We start from the raw sequence: 12,306 nt of genomic DNA, 5'->3' as shown, positions 1-12,306 counted from the left end.
AGATGACTGCATGCTGTTAAGCACATAATAGCTACGTAGCAGATTCCAAAGTTCAAAAGTAGCCGCATTATCTTTGTTCCTTCTGTTTTTCCCTTTAATGCTTACACAGAGTTGTTTGCTCTGTAATTGTGCCAATGGTGTTATGCTGTAGAACACATACAACATATGTAGAAATAGTATTCATATTAAAATTTTCATCGTTACCTCACTAACAATCAGATACAGAAACTCATGTATTGCCAAGAAGCACAGATATTTTATAGCTCTCCATCATTTTTATAAAATCTAACCTGAATGAACAGAACACATAGCTTGGTTCATTACTCTCTCCACCAACTTCCCCTGAAGTTCTCCTACGTTTGGGGGCACAGTTCTGCCTAAACTCGTCTCTATCACATTCCACATGCTTGGCAGAGTTCTGCATGTGTAAACACCCTATCCCTGCCTTATACCATGTTATGTGATGATTGTAAATGCTCTCATGTGCCTGAGCATAAACTAGGAGGCGGAAGGGGCAGGTGCAGATCTAAGCCTTCATATTATTTCTACCAGAAAAAAAAAAAAATCTGTGGGCACCCTCTCGGTATTTAACCATACGCAGAAAGACACATCCACTTTACTAAAGCTTGTGATCACATTATAAGATCACAGAGGAAGATCAAGACAGGAAAGGATCTGAGTTTATAAAACCTTGTCTATTCATCCTGAATGTAGAAAATTAGTGCTAGTTTTAAAGTTTTTAATAATTTGCTTTAGGCTGGGCATGGTGGCTCAGGCCTGTAATCCCACTTTGGGAGGTGGAGATAGGTGGATCACCCGAGGTCAGGAGTTTGAGAACAGCCTGATCAACATGGTGAAACACTGTCTTTACTAAAAATACAAAAATTAGCCAGGCATGGTGGCATGTGACTGTAATCTCAGCTACTTGGGAGGCTAAGGCAGGAGAATTGTGTGAATCCAGGAGGTGGAGGTGTCAGAGAGCCATGTTCATGCCATTGCACTCCAGCCTGGGCAACAAAAGAGAAACTCTGCCTCAAAAAAAAATAAATAAATAAAATAAATAATTGGCTTTATAGCTAATAATTAGTTGGCATGCCAATCTCAGATTCCAGCAGCTAACGGACTACCATGTTCAATTAGGTATATCCAACTGTTGGAGTTGTCTTATTCAATGACTAAATTTGGTTGGAGAAAACAACAGAGGGGGGAATAAAAATACAAGGACCTAAATTGAGACTAAAAGAGAGCTTTGAGGTCAGTTATTTCGAGATTTTAGTTGTAACTTCACAGATGGTCCAAGCAGATAAAGAAAAAAAGGATATAGTTTCAGAGATCTGGTAGTCAATCTCTTGAGTTTTGATATCAATTTTAATAGTGTTTTCATTTGTTTATTTATTCATTCATTTATTCACTTACTTATTCATTCACACACTCATTCATTCATTTCTGCTTTGCAGGGAAGATGAAGTGGGGATAAGAATGAGTTTGGGAATCTGACTTGATGATCTTGTTCTTCCTGAGAGGTTTACCCGCCTGTCACTGATAGGAAAAACTTTGATTGTAAAACCAGTTTCAGATCACTCTATTTAGATGCATGGCGATCATGGCAATGATTTTGCTTAAAGTTACACTTAGCTCCCTTTTTTACATATACTTTGGGAATCCAAGAAGCTAAAAGAACCAATGATATTGTAGCTGAACTGAGCCTTTGGCGAAAGAAAAGATAGCTGATACAGAACAAAACCACAATTAACTGATGCTAAACAAAACCACAATAAGATACCACCTCACACTTATTAGGATGGCTGCTATAAAAACAAAACAAAACAAAACACAGAAAATTATAATTGTTAGTGACAATGTAGACCAACTGGATCTCTTGTCTACTGTTGATGAGAATGTAAAAGGGAGTAGCCAGTATGGAAAACAGTGGAGTTTCCTTCAAAAATTAAAAATAGAATTGCCATGTGATTCAGCAATCCCACTTCTGGGTATATATTCAAAAGAATTGAAAACAGATGTCAAAGAGATATTTGTGTGCCCATATTCATTGCCACATTACTCCGGATAGCCAAGAGGTGGAAGCAATCTAAATGTCCATCTAGAGATGAATAGATAAAGAAAGTGTATATACATACAATGGGATTTAATTCAGCCTTAAAAAGGAATGAAATCCTGTCACCTATCTCAACATGAATGAACTGTGAGGACATTATGTTAAGTGAAATAAACCAGTCACAAAAAGACAAATATAGTATTTCACTTATATGAGGTATCTAAAGTAGTCAAATTCATAGAAATCAGAAGTATAATGGTTGTTTACAGAGACTAGACATAGGGAAAAAAAGGAATTGTTGTTCAATAGGTACAGAGTCTGTTTTGCAAAACGAAAAACTTCTAAACATGTGTTGTACAACAATATGTATAGCTAACACTACTGTACTATATACTTAAAAATGGTCAAGGTGAGCCAGAGGCAGTGGTTCACACCTATAATCCCAGCACTTCTGGGAGGCCAAGGCAGGTGGATCACCTATTATCTACTAAAAATACAAAAATTAGCCGGGCCTGGTGGCACTCGCCTGTAATCCCAGCTACTCAGGAGGCTGAGACAGGAGAAACACTTGAACACGGGAGGCGGAAGTTACAGGGAGCTGAGATCTCACCACTGTACTCCAGCCTGGGGGACAAAGTAAGACTCTGTCTCAAAAAAAAAGAAGGATAAGGTGGTAAATTTTATGTTTTGGGATTTTTATGAAATCAAAAAGAAGGAAAGAAAGAAGGAAAGTAAGTGAGAACCCCAGTAAAACCCTAGCTGTAATTTTAAGGCTGATTGGGTCTATAAATTCTTCCAAATGTATAATTGCTTAATCAATTCTTTGCTACATTCATGAACCAATGCCTTTTTTGGTAAATGGCCTCATATCTTTTTAGAAGTTTGCTGGGGTGAAATGATCAATGAATGAAGAGTAAGCATCCTCATAATTTCTCTCTTTAATTTTAATGATTATCATCTCCATTCATTTCAGCAAACCTAGCCTTCTAATTCTCTTTCCTAGTTCTAGGGCAGTTTCTCAGCCTCAGCACTATTGACATTTTGTGCCAGATAATTCTTTGTTTTGGAAGACTGCTTTGCAGCCCCCTAGTCATGGCAGCCAAAAATATCTTTAGATGTTGTTAAATGTCCCATTGCAGGCAAAGTCACCCCTGATTGAGAACCACAGCCCAAGGGTGAAGAAGTTTTCTAAGATAGTCCTGGATTACAGGTGTTTTCCCAAGTGCATAGCATCCCTTTTCATTCTCAACAGTGTCGTAATTTGACAGTGAATTAAACGGTCACCCAATTTAGCTCAGTAAAGAGCAACTCCATGTTTCTAGTTGCTCATGCTAAAACTTAGAGACATTCTTCACTCCTCTCATTTTCTCATTTAGCCATTAGAAATCCTGTTAAAACTACTTTCAAACTATATGAAGTATCCAGCACATCTCTTCACATCCACACTGGTCCAAACAATCTCTTCTCGCCCAGAATGTGTATCCCTCTTCAGACTGTTCCTGAGCAGCTGCCAAAGTTATTATGTTGAATTAGTCATTCAGTTTATGCCACTCCTCTGCTCAAAACCTCCCAAATGACTTCCCATTCCACTCTGGATAAAAGCCAGAATCTGCCGGGCACAGTGGCTCACGCCTATAATTCCAGCATTTTGGAAGGCTGAGGCGAGCAGATCACCTGAGGTCAGGAGTTCGAGATCAGCCTGGCCAACATGGTGAAACCCTGACTCTATTAAAAATACCAAAAATTAGCCAGGCATAGTGGTAGACGCCTATAATCCCAGCTACTCAGGAGGCTGAGACAGGAGAATTGCTTGAACCCGGGAGACGGAGGTTGCAGTGAGCAGGGATAGCGCCATTGTACTCCAGCCTGGGCAACAAAAGTGAAACTCCGTCTCAAAAAAAAAAAAAAAAAAAAAAAGACTTGTCATAATCTGACTGACTTCCTGTCCAGATCTGTCTATTGCTATTCTCTCCCAAAGAGCCTTTCCCTCTAACTAGACTATTGGAAACAAAATGTTTTCTCAACATTTTCAGCTTGTCTTTGCTCCTTGAATGCCTTCCCCTGCAAAATGGTCTATGTGACATGTTTCAAGAGCCAAATAAAATAGAATCACTTCTACTAAAGGCTTCCTTTTTCTTTTTCTTTTTTTTTTTTTCTGAGACAGGGTCTCACTTTCTCACCCAGGCTGAAGTGAAGTGGTACGATCTCAGCTCACTGCAACCTCTGCCTCCCAGGCTCAAGCGATTCTTCCTCCTCAGCCTCCTCAGTAGCCAGGATTACAGGTCCACACCACTACCACCTGGCTAATTTTTGTATTTTTAGTAGAGATGGATTTCACCATGTTGGCCCAGCTGGTATGGAACTCCTGATCTCAAATGATCCACCTGCCTCGACCTCCCAAAGCGCTAGGATTACAGGCATGAGCCACCGCGCTCAACCTAAAGGCTTGCTTGATATCACTATTTGTTTAGGTGAATTCTGACACAAAATGCCAGGGGTAGCTTGGAAAGGTTAATTTTCTGTGTCAATTTGACAGGCCTAAGAGCTGCTCAGATTATCTGGTAAACATTTCTAGATGTATCTGGGAAGGTGTTTTCAGAAGAGATTCACATTTGAAATGGTAGAGTGAGTAAAGAATATTTGCCCATGGCTGGGTGCGGTGGCTCACGCTTGTAATCGCAGCACTTTGGGAGGCCAAGGCAGGTAGATCACGAGGTCAAGAGATCGAGACCATCCTGGTCAACATGGTGAAACCCCATCTCTACTAAAATACAAAAAAAAAAAAAAAATTAGCTGGGCATGGTGGCGCGTGCCTGTAGTCTCAGCTACTCAGGAGGCTGAGGCAGGAGAATTGCTTGAACTCGGGAACCAGAAGTTGTGGTGAGCAGAGATCACGCCACTGCACTCTAGCCTGGGTAACAAGAGTGAAACTCCATCATAAAAAAAAAAAAAAAAAAGAATATTTGCCCTTATCAATGTGGGCAGGCACTATCCAATTCTTTGAATAAAACAAAAAGGCAGAGGAGCCGGGCGCGGTGGCTCAAGCCTGTAATCCCAGCACTTTGGGAGGCTGAGGCGGGTGGATCACGAGGTCGAGAGATCGAGACCATCCTGGTCAACATGGTGAAACCCCGTCTCTACTAAAGATACAAAAAATTAGCTGGGCATGGTGGCACGAGCCTGTAATCCCAGCTACTCAGGAGGCTGAGGCAGGAGAATTGCCTGAGCCCAGGAGGCGGAGGTTGCGGTGAGCCGAGATCGCGCCATTGCACTCCAGCCTGGGTAACAAGAGCGAAACTCCGTCTCAAAAGAAAAAAAAAAAAAAAAAGAACAAAAAGGCAGAGGAAGAGAGAAGTTGATCTCTGCTTGAGCTGGGGAATCCATCTTCACTGCTCTTGGACATTGGTGCTCCTGGTTCTTGGGCATTGGGCATGGATAAAAACTACACCGCCAGCTTTCCTGTTCTCCAGTTTACAGATGGACGATTGAGGAAGTACTCAGCCTCCATAGATTTGTGAGCCAATCTTTCATAGCACATTTGTTTCTATGTGTCTAAATATATGCCATTGGCTCTGTTTATCTGGAGAACCCTGACCAATACACAACGGCATCAGATGTTGTGGAAAAGTGTACATTTTTAAAGAGAATGAAACTATAAATCATGCTCAAAAGTTGGCACACACACACACAAATACTGTAAATGAAGACTGTATGTGAACTTTGAGTAATTGTAGTCTAAGATCCACATTCCTAAAGCAAAGAAGTGATAAGCCAGTGACAGATCAATAAAAACAAGGAGACAGGACAGTCTCAGACCCTGGACATTGAAAGATGAGGAAGAAAGGTAGCAGAACAAAACATTTCTTCATCTGCCTGAAGTTTAATCTGAGAAAGATTGGAATTAAGTTCTGGACCACACTATGCTATGACTACATATTAATTGCCTTTGTTATGTATATGCTTAATTTTCTGTGTTTTGTTTTCTAGTTTTTTTTGAGACAGACTTTTGTTCTTGTTGCCCAGGCTGGAGTGCAGTGGTATGGTCTTGGCTCATTATAACCTCTGCCTCCCAGGTTCAAGCTTCTGCCTCAGCCTCCTTAGTAGCTGTAATTACAGGTGCCTACTATGAAGCTGAGCTAATTTTTGTATTTTTAGTAGAGACAGGGTTTTGCCATGTTGGCCAGGCTGGTCTTGAACTCCTGACCTCAGGTGACCCACCCGCCTCAGCCTCCTGAAGTCCTGGGATTACAGGCATGAGTCTCTGCACCTGGTCTATATGCATAAGTTAAATATGTACTAAACTATATAAAGTTACATCATTTATAACCACTAATTTCTATTATCCTGATGAAGCCATGGGTTGAAAGTGCCATTCAAGTATTTTTAAAGGTAAATACCATGGCCGGGAGATGTGGCTCACGCCTGTAATCCCAACACTTTGGGAGGCCGAGGCATGTGGATCACCTGAGGTCAGGAGTTCAAGACCAGCCTGACCAAGACGGAGAAACCCCATCTCTACTAAAAATACAAAAAGTTAGCCAGGCGTGGTGGCATATGCCTGTAATCCCAGCTACTTAGGAGGCTGAGGCAGGATAATCGCTTGAACCCAGGAGGTAGAGGTTGCGGTGAGCCAAGATCACGCCATTACACTCCAGCCTAGGTGACAAGAGCAAAATTCCATCTCAAAAAAAAAAAAAAAAGATAAATACCAGAGTCAAATAGACCAGAGTGATGGTTACAATCAAGATTCAAGACTGGGCATGGTAGCTCATGCCTGTAATCTCAGCACTTTGGGAGGCTGAGGTGAGTAGATCATTTGAGGCCAGGGGTTAAAGACAAGCCTGGCCAATATAGTCTCTACTAAAAATACAAAAATTAGCCAGGCATGGTGGCGCAGGCTAGTAGTCCCAGCTACTTGGGAGACCAAGGCACAAGAATTGCTTGAACACAGGAGGTGGAGGTTGCAGTGAACCAAGTTCACTGCTGCTGCACTCCAGCCTCAAAGATAGAACAAGACTCTGTCTCAAAAATAAAAATAAAAAAATTCAAGTGACCATAGTCAGGCCAGTTGAATTAGAAGCATACTTTATAAAATAGTATCTCTATATGAACTATTACTCCTTGAATATTTATTCCACAATTGAATAATTCAATACTCAATTGAGCAATCCTTCTACTTCAGCCTCCCAAGTAACTGGGACTAGAGGTGAATGCAAACATGCCTGGCTAATTTTGTGTTTTTTTGTAGAAATGGGAGATGGAGTCTTCCCAGCCTGGTCTTGATCTCCTGAGCTCAAGTAATCCATCCATCTCAGCCTCTCAAAATGATGGGATTATACGAATGAGCCACTGCACCTGGCTACTGTATTAATTTTATCACATTCTCAAGAACCCTATGACTCAGGAGGCTGAAGCAGGAGGATCACTTGAGCCAGGAGTCCAAAACTAGCTTGGACAACATAGCGAGACTCTGTCTTCAAAAAACACAGCCCTATGAAATAAATTGTATTTTCTTCACTCATGAAGCTAAAGCTTTTGGGAGGTTTAAGTACCTTCACTAGTCAGCACATGGAGGACTTAAGATCTGAACCCTGTTCTTTCCAAAGCCAAACTTCATCCTTTATTATGCACTTCTGCTATGTGTCTAGATGATTTCATTTCACAGGCATTTATATCTGAATTGAGGGTACTGTTTTTCACCAAATGTATACGTCTTTTGATGGTAATCTACCTATCATGAATCGTGGCTAGTCACAGAAATTATCTAGTTCATTTATAATTGTTAGGCATATTATTAAGATTAATAAATTAACTGATAATAATGTTTGAGTTCAAGTTGTTAGTTTCAGCAGGTGTACAGCAGATGGTATTTAATTACATAACATGCTTTTATGAAACAGATCAGTTATAAGACCATTATCAGCAATTCATGAAGGAAGATTCCAAGAAGGAGCTGACAAGACTTAGAAATTTCCCTGGGTATTATGGATTTTATTTTAAGTGAAAGTGCAAAGCAATTAAGTTTCTTTTAACTGAATTTCTTAATTAATTATTAATTCCTTAATACGGCTTATTTACTTTTTTTTTTTTTTTTTAAAGACAGGGTTTCACCATGTTGGTCAGGCTGGTCTTGAACTCCCGACCTCAGGTGATCCGCCCTCCTTGGCCTCCAAAGTGCTTGGATTACAGGCATGAGCTACCACGCCCGGCCTTATTTACTTTTTATTTAAAAGCTAAGAACCATGATTTCTTGCAACTATACAAAAATACTAGTAAAAATGGAAAAAACACAGGAAGATGATAGGCCATATATATACATATATATATATATTTAATCCAAGCATAGTAGGAAAAATAGGATAAGTTTTTTCCATTTATTAAAAATACAAGAGCAGAAAATCAAACACCGCATGTTCTCACTCATAGGTGGGTGTTGAACAATGAGAACACATGGACACAGGAAGGGGAGCACTACACACTGGAGTCTGTTGGGGGGAAATAGGGGAGGGACAGCAGCGGGTGGGGAGTTGGGGAGAGATAGCATGGGGAGAAATGCCAGATATAGGTGAAGGGGAGGAAGGCAGCAAATTGTACTGCCACGTGTGTACCTATGCAACAATCTTGCATGTTCTTCACATGTACCCCAAAAGCTAAAATGCAATAATTTTTTTTTTTAATTCAGAATTGTGGTTTTTCTTTTCTCTCTCTTTTTTTTTTTTTTTTGTTGTTTTTTTTGTTTGTTTGTTTTTTGTTTTTTGAGACAGGGCCTCACTCTGTCACCCAAGTTAGATAGAGTGCTTTCACTGCTTCAGTCTCAATCAATCCTTGCACCTTAGTCTCCCAAGTAGCTGGGATTACAGGTATGCACCATCATGCCTGGCTAATTTTTGTATTTTTCATAGAGACAAGGTTTCATCATGTTGCCTAGGCTGATTGCAAACTCCTGAGCTCAAACAATTCACCTGCCTGGGCCTCCCAAAGTGCTGGGATTGCAGGCATGAGCCACTGCGCCCGGCTAGAGTTTTCCACTTTTAAAAGAAATAAATGTAAAATAAGTAACATTGTTCTGAGAAAATGTGATGTATTTACTGCATAAAAGGACATAGTGAATTATACTCTAATTTACAGTTTATGTGATATGATACAAGCCATTTAATTATCTATAGACAAGTAAAATATTTTTCTTATGTATGAAGTAAATATTATAATTAGAAATATGGAGTCTAAGATATACATACATACATATATATATATATATATATATATTTTTTTTTTATTTTTTTATTTTTTTTAATTTTTTTAAGAAAGCAGTGGTGGCCAGACTGGGCTGGGTACTGACAGCTGCAGCTGGCCCTACATAAGATATATATTTAAAATATTTTCCTCTAAATTCAGTCAGGCACAGAGGTTCATGCCTATAATCCCAGTACTTTGGGAAGCCAAGGCCAGGAGATCTTTTGAGGTCAAGAGATTGAGACCAGCTTGGCCAACATGGTGAAACCCTGTCTCTACTAAAAATACAAAAATTATCCAGGCATGGTGGCACACACCTGTAATCCCAGCTACTCCAAAGGCCGAGGTGAAAGAATCGCTTGAGCACAGGAGACAGAAGTTGCAGTGAGCTGAGATCACACCACTGCACAATCAAAAAATCAAAAGAAAAAATGTTTTTCTCTAGATTTTTCATTAATTTTAAGATAGACATTTTCCAGCCTGTTTTAGGTCAGAACTACAGTTTAGATATATCTTGGGTGATACTAATGTCTAAAGCAAACTTCTCTTCAGTCCATCATCTTGTATTCTTTATTTTTTTATTCCTTTACAACAACACCCACTTCTTACACTACAAACCCTATTCAACCCACTCTATTCCTTAGGTATCCAGTGCTTTCACCTTTTAGAAATCTTCCCATTTCTGACAATTAAGAACAACAACAATAAGAAAAATAGACCAAAAGTCCATAACAAAACTCTACACATTATCCCCAGGCCCTCTTCCTCCAGTAGGTTCCATCAAGGGGAAACCACCTATTGTGAGTGGAACTGTATCTTCAAACAGATATGTTCAAATCCTACTCAGTATCTTTGAATTGTGACCTTATTTGGAAATAGGATCTTTGTAGGTATAATCAAGTTAAGATGAGATCATTCTGGAGAGGTTGGGCCTTAGTCCAGTGATTAGTGTACTTTTAAGACAAGAAAAATTTGAGCACACAGAAGACATATGGATAATGCCACGTGACAATGGAGGCAGAAATTGGAGTGATGCATCTTCAAGCCAAGCGATGATAAGGGTTGCCGCCAACCACTGAAAAGTAGAAGAAAGGCAAGGAGGGATCCTCCCCTGGAACCTTCAGAGAGAGAATGACCCTGCAGGCTTCTGTGCTCCAGAACTGTGAGACAACAAATTTCTGTTATTTTAAGCCATACAGCTTGTGGCGATTTGTTACAACAGACCTAGGAAATTAATATACCACTCAAACCTATAAGGTGTGTGTGGAATCACCATTCATTTGGGTGAAGTGAAGAAAACAATGTGGTATCTGATAACCCTGATGGGTAACAAAAGAATCCCTAAATCACCAACAGACACTCACTGAGAACAGCATCCCAAATTAGGAAGGATTCTGCTGTATCCAGTATATGATTGAGTGCAAGAGGTCGTAATAGGATACGGTCTAATAACAACCACTAATTCTTGAGAAACCCAACCTGCATAAAGCTAGTGCACCAGGCCAGGGTTGGTGGCTCATGCTTGAAATCCCAGCACTTTGGGAGGCCAAGGCAGGTGGATCACCTGAGGTTGGGAGTTTGAGACCAGCCTGGCCAACATGGTGAAACTCCGTCTCTACTGAAAATACAAAAATTAGCCAGGTGTGGTCGAACACATCTATAATCCCAGCTACTTGGGAGGCTGAGGTAGGAGGATTGCTTGAACCTGGGAGGAAGAGGTTGCAGTGAGCCAAGATTGCATCACTGCACTCCAGCCTGGGTGACAGAGTGACATCCCATCTCAAAAAACAAAAACAAAAACAAAACTAGTACACCAAAGATCCCTGCTTTGAACTCATTCTGGTCAGAGGAATCAAATAAAGGGCTCCGGGAAATCAGAGCTTCCAGAGAGGGAAGGGAGAATTTCAGAAAAGAGAAAATGAGAGATGGAGGATCCCAAAGTCTGTGTAAAAACTCTGCCAAGACACTGGCACACCTTGGGACTATGCATGAACAGAACCAGCTGACTGCAGTCTGAACTGAGATCTGAGGTGCCTCCCACACAGAGTCAGTGAGTTGAACAAAGTTAATTGCCAACTAAAACATAAATATCAACACTTGGAGGAAAATAGCAGAATCCATAATGTCCAGAATACAATGCAAAATTAGTAATAGCAAAACTAACAAGAAACATCCAAAGTTTACATAAGAAAAACTATAAAACCTTCCTGGAAGACACGAAGGTAAACTTTAATATACATATTCATATTCTTGGACAGGAATATTCAATATCATAAAGAAAATTTTCCTTTCGTTAACTTCTCAATTCAATGCAATCTCATTAAAAATTCTATTATGTTTTCTTCTGAAACTAGAAATGTGATATATAAAATGCATTTGGGAGAATTAAACAACCAAGAAGACAAAAAGAGCAATGGGTGGAGATGGCATTGCCAAATATTAAAACATACTCCAAAGCAGTGATTCTCAACCAGGGACTATTTTGCCCCCCAGTGTTTGGAGACATTCAGCAGTGTTTGAAGACATTTTTCATTGTCATAGCCAGGAATGGGTGGAGACAGGGGGCACTGCAGGATTTTAGTAGGTAGAGGCCAAAGATTATGCAGACCAGCCTTCAACAACAAAGAAGTATCTGATCCAAAATGTCAATGGTGTTGAGGTTGAGAATCTAGGCACCAAATCTTCTCTAATTAAACCATCTTGGTATTGGTGCATGAGTAGACAGCCCAGTGGGACAGAATAGAAAATCCAGAATTAGATCCACTTGCATTTTTAATTTAGTATACAATAAAGACACATTGCAAATTCTTGGGGGAAAGATAAACTTTTAAGTACCAAATATGGTGATACATGGATAGCTATATGAAAAAAAAAGGCTGGGAAAAAAAAAAAAAGGAGTCTTTTCTCTCCCTTTTTCCCTTTCCCCTTTCTCCCTTCCTACTGGAAAAAGAAGAGAGAAAGAAAGAAAAAAAGTTAAAAGTTGGACCCATTCTTCAGATATGATTTAGAATACATAG

This window comes from Saimiri boliviensis, chromosome 17 (genome assembly GCF_048565385.1).
Source record: "Saimiri boliviensis isolate mSaiBol1 chromosome 17, mSaiBol1.pri, whole genome shotgun sequence".
Lineage (NCBI taxonomy): Eukaryota > Metazoa > Chordata > Mammalia > Primates > Cebidae > Saimiri > Saimiri boliviensis.
This window is presented reverse-complemented; position numbering follows the sequence as displayed.